This window comes from Sciurus carolinensis, chromosome 6, assembly GCF_902686445.1.
Source record: "Sciurus carolinensis chromosome 6, mSciCar1.2, whole genome shotgun sequence".
NCBI lineage: Eukaryota > Metazoa > Chordata > Mammalia > Rodentia > Sciuridae > Sciurus > Sciurus carolinensis.
The window spans coordinates 139,869,269-139,892,266 of NC_062218.1; positions in this window are offsets into that span (position 1 = coordinate 139,869,269).

Genomic DNA, 22,998 nt, shown 5'->3' on the forward strand with positions numbered 1-22,998 from the left:
GTGGGGCTGCAAATTTGTGCAGCCACTCTGGAAAGCAGTATGGAGACTCCTTAGAAATCTTGGAATGGAACCACCATTTGACCCAGCTATCCCACTCCTTGGCCTATACCCAAAGGACTTAAAATCAGCATATTACAGAGATACAGTCACATTAATGTTCATAGCTGCTCAGTTCACAATAGCCAGATTGTGGAACCAACCTAGATGTCCTTCAATTGATGAATGGATAAAGAAACTGTGGTATATATATATATATATATATATACAATGGAATATTACTCAGTCATAAAGAACGATAAAATTATGGCATTTGCAGGCAAATGGATGAAACTGGAGAATATCATGCTAAGTGAGATAAGCCAATCTCAAAAAACCAAAGGAAGAATGATATTGCTAATAAGTGGATGAGGACACATAATGGGGGGTGGGAAGAGTTAGTGTTAGGGTTAGAGTTAGGTTTAGGGAGGGGGGCAAGAATGGAGGAAGGTAGGACTGTACAGAGGGAAAAGAGGGGTGGGAGGGGTGGGGGTAGGGAAAAAAATAACAGAATGAATCAAACATTACCCTATGTAAATTTATGATTACACAAATGGTATGCCTTTACGCCATGTACAAACAGAGAAATAACATGTATCCCATTTGTGTACAATAATAAAAAAATAAATAAATAAAATTAAAAAAAAATTAAAAAAAGATGATCACCAAATGCATGTCTACAGGAAAACAACACCTTTTATGGTAGAATTATGACTAAAGAAGAGAAAGTAAATTTTCAAAATTATTACAAAGTAGAAATAGCAACAAAAATCATGAAATTGAACAGAGGAAAGGGGTAAAATGTGTCAATTTCTTCTCTAATTTCAGTATTTGATTGATGCTTACAAAGGAACTTAACATTTTACTGTCTCAATATTTTAAATCTTAATCCTTTATGGGGAAATTGTAAGTATTAATAAATTCATTTCTGTGCAACACTTGAAGTTCAACAGCACTGCTAGACTCATTCCATTATCATTTTTTTCTGACATATTCAAGAATTATTGAATTTTTATGTGACTTAAATAATAGCAGTATGATTCAAATTTTGGTGAATAACATATTTCTGAGTTCATCATCCATTCTTTATGTGTACATATTTAGACAGATTTATTGATGGTATAATTGATATACATAAAAATCTACAAGTATCATGTATACAATTTTTGAATCTGATTCAGCTCCTGATTTTGCCATTTATAACTAGGTACAGGTATGATAATTACATCAGATGACATCTAACTGGTGTTCAGAATGGTTACATTTAAGTAGTAAACATGGATAGTTTTCAAATATATAATTTTTCATAACTTTTGAAATTCTATTTGAATATGTATTAATCATAAAAAATCACTAGTTCATCATAAGAGCAGAAGAAACTGAGTCTGGGCAAGATATTTTGAAAAAAATGATAGTTTATCATTTCTTCTGCTAAGTACCACTTTTTGAGAATTTTTGCTTAAAAATAGGTCACTACATTGCCAAAGTTTCTAAAGTTCTAAGGGTGTAGAATAGTATTGACGAAGATGTTTATCTTTCTTCCCTCTTATTAACAGATGATAAAAGTTGTGATGATTAATTAGGTTATAAGGATTTAAAAAAATCAACCAAAAACAAAACACAGAAACACATTCAATAACATTGCTGACTATGTGGTTTGGATCTAGGAATGTCCCCTCAAAAGCTCAAGTGTTGGCAATGGAGCACTGTACATGGAATGAAAAGACCTTCCCATTTTTATTTCTGAGCCTTGGCTTCCTCATCTGTAAAATGGGGAAATGCATCTTTTGTAAGATTGTTGTGAGGAACAAGGTGGCTCTTAATAGTGTGCTAAGCAGGAAAGTGCTTAACAAGCTGGGCAGTGACACACACCTGTACCCTGAGCTACCAGAGAGGCTCCAGTGGATGAGCCCATTTGAAGGATTACTAATCTGAATGGACAACTGTGTGTCAGGTGTCGGGGGTGGGAAGTGACTGGAGCATGCAGGTCACTGGCCATGTGGTCTTGGACTTTATCTCTTCGCAGTCTCCTCTGTTTTCCTGACTGCCACGAACTTAGCCACTCTCCTCCACAGGGCCCTCTGCCAAGGTTTTGATCCTCACCTCAGACCTACAACCACTGGAGTCCGCTAACCTGTACCCTCCCCACCGCCAGGAGGTGGCAGGTGAGAGAGCCAGCTGCTGCAGAAGGAGGTTGGAGGCACAGTGGCGCTGCTGGCCAGTTTGCAACCCTGACCTAAAGGCCTGGTCTGAGCTGTTGGATGTAGCATACTGGGGACCCAGGGACAAGTACCTTCCCGTGCTGCCCTGGGAGCACCCATGATGTGGGGGCTCTACAATAGAAACAGCTGCAGCAGCACCAGAGACTGGGATGCACAGCAGGCTCCTCCCACCTGGCCCGACCTGCCTGATGGCCCAGGGAATGTCAGTCAAGTTCAAGGTGAATCCCTCAACAGTCTCTCCATTCAAGGATCCCCTGCAGCCTCCAAATCCAAGATGAAGGAGGTGATCAAGATCTTCGTGGAGGATCTGGAATGAGTCCCTTGGAGACCTGAAGGAGGTGAGAGGCAGAGGGGTGAGGAGGGAGTTGTGTGTCCTTGGTCCCTTTGGTTGGGACTTCAGAGATTTTCCAACTCCTGTGAAACTACAGAAGGATGCCTGCAGATGGACTTTCTTTGCTCAGGCGCCTTCTGAGAAGAGTTACTACACTTTCTTTTTCATAATCAGGAATAAAATCAACTCGTGTTTTAATGAATGGACCTGGGATGTTGGGAGGGTAAACACTAGTGTGCCTCTCTGAGTGTGTAAAGTGTGGGAGGAAGGGTTCACTGGGGTGTGTTGGTAAATGAAGACATGGGAAACTCATCAGGAGCATGCAAGGTTGTCCTCTGCTGACCTCTTGCTCCTGGTTCCCTGACACCTGGCCCCCTGCCCAATCCCCAGCTGCTCCTTGCCTGGCAGCCTCCCCAAGCCAGGACTGAAGCAGAGTGTGCTCTGGGCCCTGGGCCAGGCCAGGGAGGACAGTGTGGGCATCCTTGGCTCTGGCTCTCCTCCAAGCCTCTGGAGCCCCAATGGAAGGAAGGTGACTTGGGCTGCTGGCAGATGCAGCTCTGGGGACATGGAGAGGAACTGGGAATATCTCACTTTCCCAGTTCCTGAAACAGCCCTTGCTCATCAGAATAAGCCTCCCAGTAACTCTGGGTATGAAGCCACCCTATCTGTCCTTCCTACCCTCCTTCCTTTCATCCTATCACCACTAGGCATTGAAACTGGGGAGCTGGGCAGGCAGGTGGTGGGAGATATAACCACTCTGAGGTCTTGCCACCTCCATGTCTATGGGATTGTAGCTGTTTTCCTTGCTGCTGCTGTTTGTGACCACTGTTTTGGTATTTAGCCTTCCCCTTCCCTCCCTTTTTCCTTCTTGCTACTCACACCCTACTTTAATATAATGTGGGCTCATAGAAAAAGCATTTTTAAAACAAAAGAGAAAGACATAAAGGGAAATGCAAAAGTGAACAAGTCACATTTGCTTGAATATACTCATAGAATTTTCTATATAACTACAAACATACATACATCTTAAATTTTTATGTGTACAAATGGAGCATACTGTGTACACTATTTAGAATCTAGTTTGTCCCCCTTAAATCCCTTTGATATTTCTCTGTCAGCACATATGCAATGAACATTTTTTTCTTACTGCGGTACAGGGTTCAATTTAAGAAGACTATAATGAATTTCCTTTTTATGGCCCTTTAGGTTGTGACCAACTTATGTACAACAGTGCTTCCACCAGCAATCTGTTAGGGGACATTTATTTCTGCATCTTTACATGAGACTAGGGTGGTTTTGGGGTCCAAGTTTTAGGGAGAAACTATGATGGTCCACATCCTGGCCTTTTGTGTCAAGGGCTCCCAAAAGAGGAGGAGTAGGCTGGCAGGTGGGGACAGAGGAGGCCAAGGGCTGGGCAGGGCTCATGGTGTCTGTGCTGAGCTCTGAGGATTCCCTGACCTCAGGCAGCATCCTAGAGAAGCCAGGAAGGGAACCTCAGAAAATGCACAAATACTGTCTCCTCAACTCCCAAGGCTCTGGACTGACATGCTTGTCATTGTCACCTGCTGGAATGGGTCTGTGATGACTTAGAAAAAAGTTTCATAGAAAGCATTTGTCTCTCTGGGGGTCTTGCATTTTTATTATAATGACCTTGTATTCCCTCCTTTCCTTTTCCAGGCACCTCATGAACTTCTTGATTGTCACTCAGCTTGAATTCTGCTGTGTCTACTCTGTTTCTGGCTGACAGTTTTTTTTTTTTTATTGAAAACAAATGGGATACATGTTGTTTCTCTGTTTGTACATGAAGTAAAGGCACACCATTTGTGTAATCATACATTTACATAGGGCAGTGTTGTTTGATTCATTCTGTTATTTTTTCTCTTCCCCCCACCCTCCCACCCCTCTTTTCCCTCTATACAGTCCTTCCTTCCTCCATTCTTACCTCCCTCCCTAACCCTAACCCTAAGCCTAACCCTAAACCTAACACTAACCCCTCCCACCCCCCATTAGGTGTCATCATCAGCTTATCAGCGAGATCATTCGTCCAGGCAGCTTTAAAGAGGTAGAGTTTTGTAAAAAGAAAGAGTATGAGTAGAGATGCGTGGAATTTCTGTTTAGGATTACTTCCATGCTAGTTTTGGTCAACAAGAATTGAAGTTTTAACACACCAGTACAGTGCATTTTGTTTGATCCTCATCTCAATACCTAGGACATGTGGAAACCCCAAAATGTCTTGTAGATTATTCTCAGATAAATCAAAGCAGCTTAGACAGTTAGGTTTCTAACAATAACCATGAACACCTTCATGGAGAGTTTACCAGTGATAGGTGCCTCTAAGGCTTGGTGGAAACAATGAGCCATCAGTTTGGAGCCTCTTCCAGGAGAGTCACCAGCTTTGTGATTGGAGGCCTTTTCCTCTTTCTTACTTCCCCTCTTCTAGGTGACAGAAGTGGACAGCTGGACCAATGACAGTAGCCATAACAATATGATGGTGATTCTGATACCCATGATGGACTCCAGACTCTATCTGTTCAACTTCCTGCCCTTCCTGGTGCTGCTGGTCTTCACAGGAAACTCCACATCCTATCCATCTTCTCTCTTTGGTCAACATCAGCATGCGGGTCAGCCTGGTCACGATCTACCAGTTCAGTGTTCAGGTGTGAGCCCAGGCCCTCCCCACCCTCTTAGAGGAGTGAAAGAAACCAGTAACAGAATCAAAATCATTACATGATACTTATGTGTGGTATATTTACAAGTTTTTAACTTCAACACCATTGACATTCTGGGCCAGATAAATATTCATTGTAGGATTTTGCTGTGCTTTGTAGGATATTTAGCTGCACCATGAGAGTGCTACAAACTTTTATTCCCCCAGCTGTGACAAAAAAAGTATCTCTAACTGCTTCCAAACATCCTTGGGGATAAAGTTGTCCCCATCAAAATCACTGGTTTGGACTTTTTGCAATTAGTTTGTTAATGCTTATTTTACATCATTGGAAAATAGAGAAAACATACTAAGATCGAAATAAAAATCCATTTTTCTAACCAACCCATTTCATCAACAAAATTGTAAATTCTCTCACTGTTCATGCCATTTGCTTACTAACGTTTGCGGGTCTGGGGGGGCAGTTTAAAGAACATGGAAATATATTTGGGAAGAAAATCAGAAGTGAAAAGCATAACTTTACACATCATGGCACTTTGTGAAAGACTCATAAAAAGGAAAAGTAGGTGAATATAAACAACTTAAGGTATGTAAATTTAATTTCCCGGTTAACCCACATCTCTTCTAATTAAATAAAATGTAGACAACATAAATACCTCAGCAGTACCACACCCCACCTGAGTCTCCTCTCAGGGATGCCCTCTGTGTGAGTGCTCAATCTCATTCCTGTGAATGTGTTCACACACTATGTAACCGTGGAGGAAATACATCAGGTAGGCTTTGTTTTATATCTGTAAAACAATTTTTCAAAACTTATTGGTAGTGTTCATCTAGCTAGTTGTTGTCTCCCTTGACATGCCTTAGAGAGCTCTCCAGGCTGATTCAGCTGCCTCTCCTTCATTCTTTCTCACTGCTGCCTAGTACTCCAGAGAACAGATGGGCCATTGTTTACTTAACAAGTCCCCCCCGTAGGTGAACTGTTGGGTCATTTATATGATGTAGTCTTAATTTAGTATTAACACAGTGAATATTCATTTTTTCAGGTTATGAGGAATGATTCTGTAATATATTTATTTAGAGTGGCGATTAATGAGGAATGTGATTTTTTTTTCCTTGTGGTACTGGGGATTAAATTCAGCTGTGCTCTATCACTGAGCTATATCCTGAACACTTCTTATTTTTTGTATTGAGACAGGTCCTGGTTACACTGTCCAGGCTGGTCTTGAACTTGCAATCCACCTGCCTCATCATCCCAAATTTCTGTGATTATAGACGACCTTGCACAAGAAACATTCACTATTGAATTTTTATAATGCCAAGTTGCTTCTTCCAAAAGTTGCTGAGTGATTTCATGTGGACTCCCTCCATGCTTCCATGGCGTACAAGCATTGCCTCATTGTCACACAGTGATTTACCTTCTGATATGCTTCAGAAGACACCAATTGGCCCTGCAATGCAGTACTTGATGACATGATGGATTTAGATTAACTTTGTGATCAGTGAGCATATACTTATTGTTTCTTCTTGTAAATCAAGTGAGTGGCAGATATTTATTCCTCTGCAGAAATATTTTCTTGAAATCATAAAGAGTGCTCATCCTAGTATTTTTATTGTGAGTGTGTGGTTGATCATTTGCATGGTCAAAGAAGGGTATATAATTTTACTTAGTAATAACTTCACAGGTAATTATGTCTCTCAAGTGTGTACATAGGCGATTCCTGTGAACACCAAAATGTGAGTGAGGTCACCTCCTGTATGCATGCATGCACATTACATTGGATTTGAAACCATTGTAGGGAGTCACACATGGTGGTTTACATGAACAGAGGGCCAGGTAAGATTTCGGACTCATGTAACATTTCTATTCCTGCTGAGTGCTGTGTTTACCCTGAGCGATGTACGTAGTATAGACTGAACTTTGAGCCCCGCCAATTTCCTGAGAACTGTTCCATGTCTGGGTTTCTTCATGTTTCCCTCATTTATGGAAACCACTCTCATCTCCATTAAAAGGGAAAGCAATAGTAGAAAATTCATCACACCCTTTATTTCCCCAGTTGCCTTCAGAAGAAATCTAAGGAAAGAAATGCAATTTTTTGTAAGGAAAAGTAATCTGGATCAACTGCTATGCCTAGGACAGACACACAGTTCCTGTATGTGGGTGGCCTGGACCCAAAGCCACATAGACAACACCTGGATCATCCTAATAAGAGAAGCATAGGTCAATGTATCCCTATTTGTCAATGACATCACTCTGTATTTAGAATACTCAAAAAACTCCACCAGAAAACTTTTAGAACTCACAAAGAAATTCAGTAATGTAGTGGGATATAAAATTAAAACCTATAAACCAGTTTTGTTCCTATGCACCAATGCAAATTTTCTCAGCTGAAACAGAAATCAGGGAGACTATCTCATTCACAAGAGCCTCAAAAAATATTTCAAAATCAATCTAACACAGAGGTAGAAGACGTCTATGACAAAAACTATGGAACTGTATGAAAGAAATTGAAAAAGGCCTTAGAAGATAGAAAGATCTCCCATGTTCTTGGCTAGGCAGAATTAATATTGTCAAAATGGCCATACTAACAAAATAGTTGTGCAAATTTAATGCAATTCCTATTAAAATTCCAGTGACATTCTTCATAGAAATAGAAAAAGCAGTCATGAAATTCATTTGGAAAAATAAGGGCCCCAGAATTGCCAAAGCAATCTTTAGCAAAAAAGTGATAATACTAGACATTAAATTATACTACAGAGATATAGAAACAAAAATAGCATTGTACTGACCACAATATATATATGGAGACCAATGATACAGAATCAAAGACACAGAGGCAAACTCACATAAATCCAGTTCTCATACAAGAAAAGGAAGCCATGAACATATATAGGAGGAAAGATAGCCTCTTCAAATAATGGTGCTGGGAAAATTGGAAATACACATGTAGCAAAATGAAATTGAACTCCTATCTCTCACCCTGCACAAAACTCAAAGTGAGTCAAGGTTGTGGGCCTTAGACCAGAGATCCTGCGACTACTAGAAGAAAATGTAGGACTATCTTTCCATCATGTCCACTTTGGAAAGAAAAAAGAACTAATAAATGGAATGGTATCACCCTAAAAATCTTCACAGCAAAGGAGACAATCAAGAATGTGAAGAGAAAATCCCCAGAATGGGAGAATATCTTTGCCATCTGCACCTCAGATAGAGTTGTAATCTCCAGGATATATAAAGAACTCAAAAAACTTTACAACAATAAATCAAATAACCCATATAATAAATGTGCAAAATAACTGAACACATTTATCAAGAAGAAGATAAACAAGTGGTCAAAAAATATATGAAAAATTGTTCAACTTCTCTAGAAATTAAAGAAATGCAAATTAAAACACTGAGATTCCATTAAACTCCTTCTCAGCAAACATGGAACAGAATCACCATGTAGCCCACCTATCCCACACCTTGGTCTATACACAAAGGACTTAAAATCAGAAAACTATAGTGATACAGCCACATCAATATTTATAGCAGCTCAATTCACAAGATCCAAACTATGGAACCAACCTAGGTACCCTTGAACAGATGAATGGATAAAGAAAATGTGGCATATATACACAATGGAATATTACTCAGCCATCAAAAGAAATTATAGCATTTACAGGTAAATGGATGGAGTTGGAGAATATAATACTAAGCAAATTAAGTCAATCCCCAAAAAACAAAGCTTGAATGTTTTCTCTGATGTGGATGCTAATTCACAATGTTGGGGGAGTTGGGGGGCGCCAGAGGAAAAATGGAGATACTTTACATTAGGCAGAAGGGAGGGAAGATAGGGGACGGGGTATGGGCTCGGAAGAATAGTAAAATGAATTGGACATTATTATCCTATGTAGGTATATAATTACATGAGCAGTTTGATTCTATAGGCTGTACAAGCAGGAGAATAAGAAGTTATACTCCATTTATGTATGATGTGTCAATGCATTCCACTCTCATGTATCACTAATTAGAACAAAAAAATATTTTTTAAAATGTCGTATGGAAGAAATAGTTCATGATATTTTCATGGGGTTTAATGTTCTCTATAATGTACATTCAAATGTCACAGAGCAAATATTTGATGATTAGAAAATTTTCAGAGCCATCATATGTATGAGGGTTTCCCCTCTATTTCTGACAAGACTGTATTTAGGAATTGAGTGCAATGAAAAGTTCAAAAGTCACATTGCATATACTTCCAGGGTAGGATCCTTGGAGGAAATTTGTGATTTGTCCAATTTTGGATGTCAGTCATAAGAGGACAGATTTCTTATGCAGATGGGTTTTTCCTTATTATCCTGACAATAGTTTTTAATAAAAACTGTTTATCTGCAAAATTTCATGTTTCCTCTTGTTAAATAGTTAACTCAGGATGCACTGGTACTATTTTAATATGATGTACTCATTCGAGTTCCACAAAAATTATTGTTAATGCACATTTCATTTTGGTTAAATAGCTTAAAAGTTTTTAAATCAATGTTTAAAAGAGCAGGAAATTTTGGCCTTTGGAGATATGCTTTATAACTGAGGGTGAATGTGTGATATAGCCAGAATATGTGTATATGTGTGTTGTGTGCCGTGTGTGCATGTGTGTGTGTGTGTGTGTGAAAGTGATCAGTAGGGACTACTCACATGGACATTCCAGCATGCCACTCGCCTACATTTCTACATAACATAAACAGTACAAGTGAGATAAAATCTTTACTTCTTGGTTTTGACCCAGATCCTCTCTGATACTGCCATACCCTCACCATGTCTCCGCAGGTGCATGATGTGGTATCCCTGGACACACAGAAAAATTTTCTTTGTGGAATCCATATTGTCTCTCTAATTTTGGTATCAAGTGCAATGTTGGAAAGTTCAATAACAATAGAATTTCCACTATATAAATGGCATCTTCTTAGGTGAGGGGCTTTAGCAATTTTACAGTTCTCTGAACACTGGCTGGTTCTCTGTGTGATGTCATCAATAGGTCATAATACACTGCTGAGGCCTCAGCGACTGCTGGTCTCATAACAACCCTGTTGCTGTACTGAGCACTGCTCAAGATAGTGTTTGGAAAACAGCCTCTCTTTGTTTTTTGTTTTTGAAGGTATCAATTTTATTCTCAGTCATCATCAGTCAACTAATTCGAGATTTCAATTTCAAGAGAAAGTTACCTGATCTGAGTAACTCTCCAAAGAGTTGCACCTTGAAGGAAAGGCAGGAGAGGAAAACCTTGAAAACACCTTCATCACCCAGTTGTTACAGAAATCAGGGGGTATGTGTAGAATAGTCTCTGTGAATAAAGTAGCCTGGAACTGACTTCTAAAAAGAGAAGAGAGCATTTCTTTTTAAATTTTCCTTTTTTTATTTTTACAGTCTTCATTTTGATTCATTGTACACAAATGGAGTACAACTTTTAATTTCTATGGTTGTACACAATGTAGATTCACACCATTCATGTAATCATACATGTATATAGGGTAATAATGTCTGTCTCAGTCCACTGTCCTTCCTTTCCCCACCCCCTCCTGCCCCATTTCCCTCTACACAATCCAAAGTTCCTCCCTTCTTCTCTTATGCCCCCACCACCCCCCTCCCACTATGTGTCATCATCCACTTATCAGAGAAAACATTCAGCCTTTAGTTTCTTGGGATTGGCAGTTTTCACTTAGCATGATGTTCTCTAGTTCATCCATTTACCTGCAAATACCATAATTTTATTCTTCTTTATGACTGATTAATATTTCATTGTGTATATATACCACAGTTTCTTTATCCATTCATCTATTGAAGGGCATCTAGGTTGGTCCCATAATCTAGTTATGTGAATTGAGCAGCTATTAAACTTTGATGCAGTTGCATTACTGTAAACATTAATGTGCCTGCATTACTGTCATATGCTGATTTTAAGTCCTTTGGGTATAAACCAAGGAGTGGGATAGCTGGATCAAATGGTGGTTCCATTCCAAGTTTTATGATGAATCTCCACACTGCTTTCCAGAGTGTCTGCACCAATTTGCAACTCCACCAGCAATGTATGAGTGTGCCTTTTCCCCCACATCCTTGCCAACACTTATTATTGCTTGTGTTCTTGATAATCGCCATTCTAATTGGAATGAGATGAAATCTTAGGGTGGTTTTGATTTGCATTTCTGTAATTACTAGAGGAGAAGAGAGCATTTCTAATTTGTGGTAGGTGGTGTGAAGAGAGAGGGAGAAAGTGCAAGTGACTGAAGAAGGGATTAAGGGATGATTGTATAGTTCCTGAGGTCTTCCTGAGGACCCAGTTTGTCAGAGAGTGAAGAAAAGATTCAGATGATCCAGGTCTTGTCTCTATGGTTGTGGTCCAGATCACCTACACCAAGGCACTGTGTGTCTGTCAGAGACATAATGGTTGATGTAGGAAAACTTTCATTGGTCTCTTCCTTAAGAAATTGAGTAAATAAATGATGCTACAAATTCTTTTGTATTTTTTTTTTAAACAAACAGGGTACAACTCATTTCTCTGTTTGTACATGAAATAGAGGCATACCATTTGTGTAATCATACATTTACATAGGGTTTTGGTATTTGATTCATTCTGTTATTTTTTCCTTCCCCCCAACCCCTCTCAACTCTCCTTTCCTTCTATATAATCCCTCCTTCCTCCATTCTTGCCTCCCTACCACCCCCCATTATGTATCACCATCTACTTATCAACGAGATAATTCATCCTTTGGTTTTTTTGAAATTGGCTTATTTCACTTAGCATGATATTCTCCAATTTCATCCATTTGCCTGCAAATGCCATAATTTTATTATTCTTTATGGTTGAGTAATATTCCATTGCATATATGTACCACATTTTCTTTATCCATTCATTAATTAAGAGGCATGGAGGTTGGTACCACAATCGGCCTATTGTGAATGGAGCAGCTATGAACATTGATGTGGCTGCATCACTGCAGTATGCTGATCTTAAGTCCTTTGGGTATAGATCAAGCAGTGGGATAGCTGGGTCAAATGGTGGTTCCATTCCAAGTTTTCTGAGGAATCTCCACACTGCTTTCCAGAGTGGTTGAACTAATTTGCAAACCCACCAGCAATGTATGAGTGTTCCTTTTTCACCACATCCTTGCCAACACCTATTGTTGCTTGTATTCTTAATAATCGCCATTCTAATTCGGGTGAGATGGACTCTTAGGGTGGTTTTGATTTGCACTTCTCTTATTACTAGAGATGTTGAACATTTTTCATATAACTGTTGGTTGCTTGTAGATCTTCTTCTGTGAAGTGTCTGTTCATTTTCTTAGCCCATTTGTTGATTGAGTTATTTGTATTCTTGGTGTAGTTTTTGAGTTCTTTATATATTCTGGAAATTAGTGCTCTATCTGCAGTATGAGTGGCAAAGATATTCTCCCACTCTGTAGGCTTTCTCTTCACATTGCTGATAGTTTCCTTTTCTGAGAGAAAGCTTTTTAGTTTGAGTCTATTCCAGTTATTGATTCTTGCTTTTATTTCTTGTGCTATTGGGAGTCCTGTTCAGGAAGTCTGATCCTAAGCCAACATGTTGAAGATTGGACCCAATTATTCTTGTATAAGATGAAGGGTCCCTGGTCTGATTCCAAAGGACCTTGATTCATTTTGAGTGGAGTTTTGTGCAGGGTGAGATATAGGGGTTTAATTTCATTCTACTGCATATGGATTTCCAGTTTTCCCAGCACCATTTGTTGGAGAGGTTATCTTTTCTCCATTGCATATTTTTGGCACTTTGTCTAGTATGAGAAAATTGTATTTTTTGGGGTTTGTGTCTGTGTCCTTTATTCTGTACCATTGATCTACCTGTCTATTTTGGTACCAATACCATGCTGTTTTTTTTTACTATTGCTTTGTAGTATAGTTGAAGTTCTGGTATTGTGATACCCCCAGAATCCTTCCTGCGAAGGATTGCTTTAGCTATTCTGGGTTTCTTATTCTTCCAGATGAATTTCATGATTGCTTGCTCTATTTCTGTAAGGTACATCATTGGGATTTTAATTGGAATTGCATTGAATCTGTATAGCACTTTTGGTAGTATGGCCATTTTCACAATATTAATTCTACCTATCCAAGAACATGGGAGAGATCTTTCCATCTTCTAAGGTTTTCTTTAATTTCTTTCTTTAGTGTTCTGTAGTTCTCATTGTAGAGGTCTTTCAGCTCTTTTTTTTAGATTGATTCCCAAATCTTTTATCTTTTTCAAGGCTATTGTGAATGGGGTAGTTTTCCTAACTTCTCTTTCCAAAGATTCATCACTTGTGTATTAAAATGCATTAGATTTATGAGCATTGATCTTGTATCCTGCTACTTTACTGAATTCACTTATGAGTTCTAAAAGTCTTCTGGTGGAATTTCCTGGTTCCTCTAAGTATATAATCATGTCATCAGCAAATAGGGATAGTTTGAGTTCTTCTTTTCCTATTCCTATCTCTTTAATTTCTTTAGTCTGTCTAATTGCTCTGGCTATAGTTTTGAGGACAATGTTGAATAGAAGTGGTGAAAGAGGGCATCCCTACCTTGTTCCAGTTTTTAGGGGGAATGCTTTTGGTTTTTCACCATTTAGAATATTTCTAAATGGTGAAAGCTGGCCATGGCTAAGCTGGCCATGGGCTTAGCATAGATGTCCTATACAATGTTAAGGAATGTTCCCACTATCCATATTTTTTCTACTGTTTTGGGCATGAAGCGGTGCTATACTTTATCAAATGCTTTTTCTGCATCTATTGAAATAATCATGTGATTCTTGATGTTAAGTCTGTTGCTATGGTGAATTACATTTATTGATTTCTGGATGTTGAACCAACCTTGCATCCCTGCGATAAAACCCACTTGATCGTGTTGCACTATCTTTTAAATATATTTTTGTATGTGATTTGCTAAAATTTTGTTGAGAATTTTTGCATCAATGTTCATTAGGAATATTGGTCTGAAATTTTCTTTCCTCGATGTTCTCTGTCTGGTTTAGGTATCAGGGTAATATTGACTTCATAGAATAAATTTGGGAGAGTTCCCTCCTCTTCTATTTCATGGAATACTTTGAAAAGCATTGGAATAAGCTCTTCTTTAAAGGTTTTGTAGAATTTGGCTGTGAACCCATCCGGTCCTGGATTTTTCTTTGTTGGTAGGCTTTTGATACCTTGTTCTATTTCATTACTTGAAATCAATCTATTTAAATTGTGTATGTCCTCCTGGTTCAGTTTAGGTATTTCATATGTCTCTAGAAACCTGTTGATGTCTTCGAGATTTTCTATTTTTTTTGGAGTAGAGATTTTCAAAATAGCTTCTATTAATGTTTTGTATTTCACTCGTGTCTATTGTGATATTTCCTTGTTCATTCCGAATTTTAGTAATTTGAATTTTCTCTCTCCTTCTCTTTGTTAGTGTGGCTAAGGGTTCATCGATTTTGTTTATTTTTTCAAAGAACCAACTATTTATTTTGTCAATTTTTTCAATTGTTTCTTTTGTTTCAATTTTGTTGATTTCTGCTCTGATTTTAACTATTTCATGTCTTCTACTACTTTTGAAGTTGCTCTGTTCTTTTTCTAGGGCTTTGAGCTATAGTGTTAGGTCATTTATTTGTTGATTTTTTTCTTCTTTTATTGAATGTACTCCATGAAATAAATTTTCCTCTAAGTACTGCTTTCATAGTGTCCCAGAGATTGATATAATGTTTCTTTGTTCTCATTTACCTGTAAGAATTTTTAAATTTCCTTCCTGATGTCTTCTGTTATCCAATCATCATACAGTAGCGTATTATTTAATCTCCAGGTGTTGGAGTAGTTTCTGTTTTTTACTGCAATTTATTTCTAATTTCAATCTATTACGATCTGATACAAGCTTTGTGGCATAAAATGTTGTCTATTTAGAGAAGAATCCGTGTGCTGCTGAGAAGAAAGTATATTTGCACTTCGTTGCATGGTATATTCTATAAATGTCCATTATTCTAAATTATTGATTGTGTTATTGAGATCTATGGTTTCTTTGTTCAATTTTTGTTTGGAGGATCTGTCCAGTGGTGAGAGAGGCCTGTTAAAATCACCAGTATTATTGTGTTTGGTCTATTTGATTTCTGGAATTGAGAAGGATTTGTTTGATGCACATGGATGAGCCACTGTTTAGGGCATAGATGTTTATGGTTGTTATGTCTTACTGACTGATGCTTCCCTTAAGCATTATGAAATGTCCTTCTTTATCCCTTCAGACTTACTTTGGCTAGAAGTCCACATTATCTGATATGAGGATGGATATTCTGACTATTTTGCTTAGTCCATGTGCATGGTATTTTTTTCCCATCCTTTCACCTTTAGTCTGTGGGTATCTGTTTTTATGAGATGAGTCTCTTGCAGGCAGCATATTGTTGGTTCTTTCTTTTTAATCCAGTCTGCCAGTCTATGTCTTTTGATTGATGAGTTCAGGCCATTAACATTCAGGGTTATTATTGAGATATGATTTGTATTCCTGGTCATTTGGCTCATTTTTGTTTTTTGACATGACTTGGTTATTCCTTTATTTGGCTATTCCTTTAGGCTAGTTCCTCCCTTTGCTGATTTGCATCATTGTTTTTCATCTCTTCCTCATGGAATATTTTGCTGAGAATATTCTGTAATGCTGGCTTTCTTTTTGTAAATTCTTTTAGCTTTTGTTTATCATGGAAGGATTTATTTCATCGTCAAATCTGAAGGTAAGTTTTGCTGGGTATAAGATTCTTGGTTGGCATCCATTTTCTTTCAGGGCTTGGTAAATGTTGTTCCAGGCCCTTCTAGCTTTTAGGGTCTGGATTGAAAAATCTGCTGATATCCATATTGGTTTCCTCCTGAATGTAATTTGATTTTTTTCTCCTGCAGCCTTTAATATTCTGTCTTTATTTTGTATGCTAGTTGTTTGCATTATAATGTACCGTGGTGTGGGTTTGTTGTAATTTTGTGTTTTTGGAGTCCTATAAGCCTCTTGTACTTGATTTTCCATTTCATTCTTCAGATTTGGGAAATTTTCTGATATTATTTCATTGAATAGATTGTTCATTCCTTTGGTTTGTTTCTCTAAGCCTTCCTTAATCCCAATAATTCTTAATTTTTTTTTTTTTTTGCGGTGCTGGGGATCGAACCCAGGGCCTTGTGCTTGCGAGGCAAGCACTCTACCAACTGAGCTATCTCCCCACCCCCAATAATTCTTAAATTTGGCCTTTTCATGATATCCCATAATTCTTGTAGATTCTGTTCATGATTTCTTACCATCTTCTGTGTTTGGTCAACTTTGTTTTCAAGATTGAATATTTTTTCTTCAATATCTGAGGTTCTGGTCTTCCAGGTGATCTATCCTATTGGTTATGCTTTCTATGGAGTTTTTAAATTTGGTTTATAGTTTCCTTCATTTCAAGGATTTCTTTTTTTTTTTTTTTGCAATATCTCTAACTCTTTTTTGGTATGATCTTTTGCTTCCCACATTTGCTCTTTTAATTTCGATTGGTGTGTTCATTCAATGACTGCATTTGCTCTTTCATCTCATTGTTTGCTTCTCTGATCATTTTAATTATGACATTCTGAACTCCCTTTCTGACATTTCTTCCGCCATGCTGTCATTGGATTTTATTGATGTAACATCTAGATTTGTTTGGGGCATTTTCTTCCCTTGTTTTCTCATAGTAGTCAGGTATCAGTGGAATGCTGAGATATTGCAGATTTCCCCTATTGGCTTATAGTGTCCCTGTAGATTTCCAATAACTCACCTCCTAGCCTTCAGTAACCTGAAGTCTTGGAGGAACTTGATAATGTGGTGCTCCACAAGGAAGCTGTCTCTCTAGGGGTGGTGGCCTTCAGGTGGGGTATATTCTCTGCTGGTTGGCAGAGGTGCCTCCACTTGTTGACCAATGGTCAGTCAAAGGGGAACAAGACTACGGTCGAGGCAAGGCTTATTTGGGCCTTTGGGGCTCTTATTCTACTGCCCTTGTTGGAAAGTCTTGCCTGGCAGGGAAGACTCACCCGCTGGGGACGTCTTGCTGGTCAGCTCACCTCCTAGAAGTTCCCCTCGTTCCAGAACTACCACCTGGGCTGGGCAGCCTTCCTCTGCAACATTCCAGGGGCCTGGACCTACCTTCTGGGCCCAGGAGCCTTGCCTTTCACTGAAGCTTCTCCTTGGGTGGCCCCTCCTCAGAGAAGGTGCCTGCAGTCCTGGAACCTTCTTTCTGCCCCTAAGCATCTCTCTGTGTGGCTACTACTCCGAGCAGCTGCCTGGAGTCCTGGGGTAATCACTCTGAGTCCAAGCGTCTTGCTGAGCAACTCCTCTTCTGAGAAGCCGCCTAAAATTCCGGGGCTTTCACTCCATGCCCAAGCATCTTGTTGTGCTGCTCTCCTCTACAATGATCCCAGTTGTCCGAGTTCCCCCTCCAGCAGGGGACTGGGGACAGTCTTGTTGGGCAACTCTATTTCACAATGTTCCCTGCGTTCCAGGACTACCGCCCATCCGGGGCGCCTCCCCAATGAGAGACACTCACCCGGCGGTTTTGCATTGGTTCAGAATCTCTCAAAACCTCAACTTCTTGAATCTTGAGTCCTGGAGCGACATGAAATGCAGTCACCCTCTAGTCCACCATCTTGAAACTCTCTCAATCTTGATAATCTTGACAGTTAAATACTGTCTGGTGGGGTTGGCTAGCATTGTACACAGGGTCAGTGACAAAAGATCATAAATATTTAATGTCTTCAAAAGCCAGGTTTTAACAAATGTTTCATTTGATGATGTGAATCCATAGGATGTGGTATGGAGAGAATGGAAGTGTGGAATGGAAGGTGAGCCATTCCCAAACATTCACCAAGGTTGGTGGGCATGAGGAGTGTTGAGGGCAGGGTCCAGGTGGAAGCAGAGAGTACTGAAGCATACCAGTTCCCTGCTGGGGTCAGAGGTAAGTGTACAGAAACAAGGATGGGTTTGGGGGAAGTAGGAGGGGAGATGAATGCTAGGAGGTGAGCAGCTATTGTAGCAGCCAGTTCTTGTCCCTAATGGAGCTCTAGAGTTTTTTTTTTTTTTTTTTTTTTTTGGTACTGAGGATCGAACTCAGGGCCTTGTGAGGCAAGCACTCTACCAGCTGAGCTATTTCCCCAGCCTGGAGCTCTAGAGTTTGCTCAGGTGTTTTGTTTCTTCTGGCTATGCAACTGAGCCCTGGAAACCAAGCACTGAAGTGTGTGAGCCTTCAGGTCCCATGTCAGCAGAAATTTTAAAGCAAAATTTCACAAAATAATGAATGTCAACAGTTTTGCTACTTCATGAACTCTGACACCATCAGCAATAGAGCTTTAATGGATGGCATGGAGTCCAATCCAAATGCAGGAGGTCTAATGCAAACCCCAACTTGTAATGACAATATAGTGCTTATAAATTTGCAGTTTTGGGCAGGATATGAAATTTATAGCCTATAAAGACATGGGCCATATCTATTCTTAGAACTCACACATTATATTCAGAAGAGTTCAGAGATAAAAGATGCTCTGTCTTTCAATTTGAATTTAAGAAAGTTTGTGAATTCAAAGATATGGATCTTCCCATTGGAAATATAGCTGCACAGAAATCCAAAATACTCTATTTTTATGATATAGCTTAAATCTTGATGCAGTATTATTGATTTAAAAAGAAAGTGTGCAAGAAAATAACGCTTAGAAGATGGTCTTAAATCAGGAACCTTCCAAGACAGGCTCTGAATACAATGAGTAGAGATGACAAGCTGAGAACACTGTGGGGCAGAGGACACTGTGTGGTCTGAGAAAGGTGTCACAGCTGAGCACTAAGTGCTGTCATCATACAGATGTACACACTCATACAGATACACTCACAGACACAAACATAGACACACAAAGATACACACTCATTATGATTCCCTTTAAACAGCACCAGAAATATTCACCAGATGTGTGACAGAAAGTACACACAACTCCACAAGACATACGACAACCTCACATTCCACACATTTATGCCAGGTGCACATCTCAGATAAGACGAGCCACAGGTCAGTTCTCATACTCCACAGATACATGTGCCCACACTCCACATGGTCCCACACAGGCTCATTCTCAGGGCCATCCTGTCTCCTTACATTTGAATAATTTTATCCTAGAAATCAATAAATTATATTCAAGTGTTCCATGACCTGGTCCCTGTGAAGTGCCTCTAGTACAGTATTTAGTAGAATCAGAGTTTTTCCCCTTTCCACATGTCCAATTTTCAGCAATCTTGGCCAATAAACCTTTTCCATCCTCAGGGCAAGTGAAAAAGGAGAGAGTTATGAATGTTTACCACATGCATGTCCAAGTGAAGAGGGGGTGTCTCTCCTGTGACAGACAAGAGGAGAGAAGTCCTCCAAAAGGGATCAATAACTCAAATCGTTACATTTCCTGAAAGGTGATTCTGTCCCTTGTGTCCACAAAAACCCATTAGTGCAGTGATGTCAGCTTGGACAGTGTAGCACAGGAGGGGAGGACGGGTGTCCACAGACCTGCAGAGCTGCCTCCTCCTCTGGAGGAGAGTTCTAGGGCCAGATCCCCTGAGTGGCTGGCTGGTGGGTCTGCAGAGTGTTGACAGGTGTATGGGCTGCAGTTGGGTCTTCCCCAGCTTGGAGGTCCCTCAGGACTACGTGCACCATGGGGTCAGCAAGGGATTTAGCTGCCAGACTTTTCATCTCGCCTTTGCCAGAATGAGGGAACAAAGGAAGATGAAACAGAAGAAGGAGAGGAGGAAGCAGAGGAAAGCGAGTAACTGACCTCTGGATGCAATAAGTTAAAACAGCTGGAGGTGAGAAGAGACTTGTGGGGAAGTGACCAGTACAGGTAGAGAGGCCTCAGTCCTACGGGAAACATTCTTCTCACGCCTCCAGCTATGAGCAGGAGAATAGAAGATTGAGGACAACCTGTCAGGAGTTAGGGAAGAGAGTGCTGATGACAGAGGATTTACAGGGACCTTGTACTTTGCTTCTCACTGCTCAAGTCTCCACGTGTCATCTGCTGGGGGCTTGAACACCTGGCCCTTCACGTCATCCCCCAGGTCAGATTGCCTTCACTTCCCTCAATCTATTTAACTGTGTGCACTTCCAAGGATAATTTAAAATTTTTGTTTGCTACCTCACTGTCTCCAAACAATAACATGATAATTTAAAATGTGACAATTCAGAGTTATATACTTAAATATGTTATGCTATGTATCACTTTTCACTTTTTCAGTTCCACTCTAGGAGTATATAATTGTCAGTGATAATACTTTCTAAACTTTTATTTTCTTCCTTTTGTCCCTCTGATTGGAGATGACAAAGTAACAGACAAAAGTTAAAATTTTTCTTTGAAATTAGAACCAACTAAATAAATTGAATGGAGTGGATCTTTGTGCTGAAACATTAAAGTATAACCTTACCTTCAGAGGATACAATGTATCCCTGATGGATTATTTATATGCATTAAGTATGATTGGAGGTGAAAACAAAATGACAAATTTCATACAGCAACCTGTGGAATTAAACCTTTATTACCATTAAGCATCTTTATACCCTTTCTAAGTAAGTTCATTTTTCTTGAAAATGAAGACTACACTATATAAAATGATTGTATTTGTGAGAGTAATAAGACAGAGATAAAATGGCCTGTGTGTGTTACATATGATCGCTCAATTATTTTCTTCACTCTATTTTGATTTGAGACAAGTACCTTGTGAATTATATATATTAGAATAGTTTTAACTATTTACTTCAGAAACTGTAATTATCACTTATTACTTTATTGCATCATTTAGCTTTACCTTTTTAATATCCATCAACTTTGAAGGACATAATTTTGTTTCTTTCCTATACTTTATGTAAATTTACATATCAATATTAAACTGTAAGCTTCATTCTATTTCTTTCTGATTCCTATTTTTTTCATTCTGTTATGAACTTGTCTACATGTCTATTTTACACAACTCTGAGTTTTCCATATTTATTCCTTTGCAGTGGCTTATCTTCAGAGTTCTTGTTCATTCAATCTGGTTGCCTAAGATTTGTAGCATGAGCATTTAATAAAAGAAGTAAAACTCAACAAATAAACAACCTAACACTACAGCTCAAAGCCCTAGAAAAAGAACAGACCAACCCCAAAAGTAGTAGAAGACAGGAAATAGTTAAACGCAGAGCTGAAATCAACGAAATTGAAACGAAAGAAACAATACAAAAAATTGACAAAATAAATAGTTGGTTCTTCGAAAAAATACACAAAATTGATAAACCTTTAGCCACACTAACAAAGAGAAGACGAGAGAAAACCCAAATCACTAAAATTCGGAATGAACAAGGAAATATCACAACAGACACGACTGAAATACAAAACATAATTAGAAGCTATTTTGAAAATATATACTCCAACAAAATAGAAAATTTCGAAGACATCAACAGTTTTCCGAGACATATGAATTGCCTAAACTGAACGAGGAGGACACACACAAGTTAAATAGACCAATTTCAAAGTAATGAAATAGAAGAAGTCATCAAAAGCCTACCAACAAAGAAAAGTCCAGGACCATATGGGTTCTCAGCCGAGTTCTACAAAACCTTTAAAGAAGAGCTCATTCCAATACTTCTCAAAGTATTCCATGAAATAGAAGAGGAGGGAACCCTCCCAAACTCATTCTATGAAGCCAATATTACCCTGATACCTAAACCAGACAGAGACACATCGAGGAAAGAAAATTTCAGACCAATATCCTTAATGAACATCGACGCAAAAATTCTCAACAAAATTTTAGCAAATCGCATACAAAAACATTAAAAAGATAGTGCACCATGATCAAGTGGGTTTCATCCCAGGGATGCAAGGTTGGTTCAACATCAGGAAATCAATAAATGTAATTCACCATATCAATAGACATAAACTCAAGAATCACATGATTATTTCAATAGATGCAGAAAAAGCATTTGATAAAATACAGCACCCCTTCATGCTCAAAACACTAGAAAAAATAGGGATAGTGGGAACATTGCTTAACATTGTAAAGGCCATCTATGCTAAGCCCATGGCTAATATCATTCTAAATGGTGAAAAACTGAAAGCATTCCCCATAAAAACTGGAACAAGGCAGGGATGTCCTCTTTCACCACTTCTTTTCAACATCGTCCTTGAAACTCAAGCCAGAGCAATTAGACAGACCAAAGAAATTAAAGGGATACAAATAGGAAAAGAAGAACTCAAACTATCCCTATTTGCTGATGATATGATTATGTTCTTAGAGGAACCAGGAAATTCCACCAGAAAACTTTTAGATCTCATAAGTGAATTCAGTAAAGTAGCGGGATATAAGATCAATGCACATAAATCTAAGGCATTTTTATACATAAGTGATGAATCTTTAGAAAGAGAAATTAGGAAAACTACCCCATTCACAATAGCATCGAAAAAAATAAAATACTTGGGAATCAATCTCACAAAAAAGGTGAAATACCTCTACAATGAGAACTACAGAACACTAAAGAAAGAAATTAAAGAAAACCTCAGAAGATGGAAAGATCTCCCATGTTCTTGGATAGGAAGAATCAATATTGTCAAAATGGCCATACTACCAAAAGTGCTATACAGATTCAATGCAATTCCAATTAAAATCCCAATGATGTACCTTACAGAAATAGAGCAAGCAATTATGAAATTCATCTGGAAGAACAAGAAACCCAGAATAGCTAAAGCAATCCTTGGCAGAAAGA